Source organism: Macrobrachium nipponense, chromosome 5 (genome assembly GCF_015104395.2).
Source record: "Macrobrachium nipponense isolate FS-2020 chromosome 5, ASM1510439v2, whole genome shotgun sequence".
Classification (NCBI taxonomy): domain Eukaryota; kingdom Metazoa; phylum Arthropoda; class Malacostraca; order Decapoda; family Palaemonidae; genus Macrobrachium; species Macrobrachium nipponense.
In genome coordinates this window covers 99,425,410-99,427,212 of record NC_061107.1, presented here as the reverse complement: position 1 = coordinate 99,427,212, position 1,803 = coordinate 99,425,410, and positions in this window count along the sequence as shown.

The window sequence follows — 1,803 nt, the reverse complement described above, 5'->3', positions numbered from 1 at the left end:
CTGGTAGCCGAGCGCGAAAACCACTCGTCCAACGAGGAACTACATATATATAATGTATACAAATCACAAGACGTATCGTGGAGTACTTCATAATTAAGTTTTAATGAAAAACATAAAGATAATTTACGAGACAAGCAACCATGCAAATGTAAACAAAACTTTGCAGAATTTGCTGAGAGAGAGAGAGAGAGAGAGAGAGAGAGATTGAAACAATCTAGAACCAGAAACTCTCGACTCGCGGTGAAGATGCCAGATACCCAAAGCCATACATTTTGATACATATGGGTCTTGCACGAGAATGCTTTCAGTGATTAATATTGATCGCAATGAACCATCAGCTATTTCTAAAAAAGCAAATGGACATTGGTTTCGCTTATAACTACCCTATTTTACAACGAGAATATATTATGATAATAATAAAAAGCAAACTGGTACGTCAAGTGACTGCGCAGTAGTGACGTATTGCAAGTCTAGTTGTCATACTTTACACTGTTTAACTATTTTTCGTCTACGCTATGTAAGTCATATCTCTTATGTCAGTACCACTTCACGTAAAAATGGACAAAGCTTTAATGGAGAACTTGATACGTTATTCTGTATAACATGAATCGTAAGGAATCGTGGGGACGAAATTTTAATCAAGAAAGAACTTCAAGATCTCAGGAAGCGATGAAATCATCTGGTTTGTCAACCAAGCTAAAAGAAAGAAAGAAAAAAAAAAAACTTGTCACATCCTATGTTCTGACGCTTCCTGCTTCTGTACAGCATTATATGCTACTCTCGTCCGTATCAGTTACATACATTGATGCGGCCACTTCTAGCCATGTCGAAACCATGGACTGATCACGTGAAAACAAATCAGCGTGGTGCCACGAACACGAAACACCATGTGTTCTAATAACTTTATGTGTAGTGAACACCTGAATGCTCGGAAAGTTTAGTTTTGACGGTGGGTTTCCCCGATTCTCTCTCTCTCTCTCTCTCTCTCTCTCTCTCTCTCTCTCGTAATTTCCAGAATTTCAGGAAGAATTAAGGAACTAAAAGGAAGTTAATTTGCTTATATATATATATATATATATATATATATATATATATATATATATATATATATATATATGTTACATATATAATATGCGTGTATATATACGCAATCTCTGTCATATGAATGCAGTCTAAATAGACTCCTTTTTTTTTGTCCTTCTTTCTGTGCTTCTCATCTCATTTCTTAATTCAACCCCTTAGTGCTTTTATCCATTCTTCTTTACCTTCCAAAACCCACAAATCTCACCATTGTCGTAATACCCGTCACGAAATTTGACACACGTTCCAACTACTCATTTCTTCTTCGTACTCAATGTTGGGTCAAATTTCATCCACTCCCTTCATATCCAATTCACGTGATCAGCAACATCCTCACTCTTATCTCTACCTACAACTTGAAATTTTATCTATTTAAATTACTAATTCAGACCAATAATGATAACAAATAACCTAGCAAACCCATTTATTCACCATTTTCCCATTCCCAAGTATAATTACATATAATTATTATTATATATTATTATTCAAAGACCATTTTCTCATTCCCAAATATAATTACATATAATTTATATTGTATTATCATTATTCAGAAGATGAAACCTATTCATGTGGAACAGGTTCAGGGGCCATTGTCTCGGAATTCAAGTTTCTAAAGAATATGATGATCATTTTAGAGAAGTAATAGAAGTTAGTAGGAAATGCCGATGGAAGAGACTAGCTATTGGGGAAAAAAAAGAGAAAAACTAGCAAATTAATAAATAC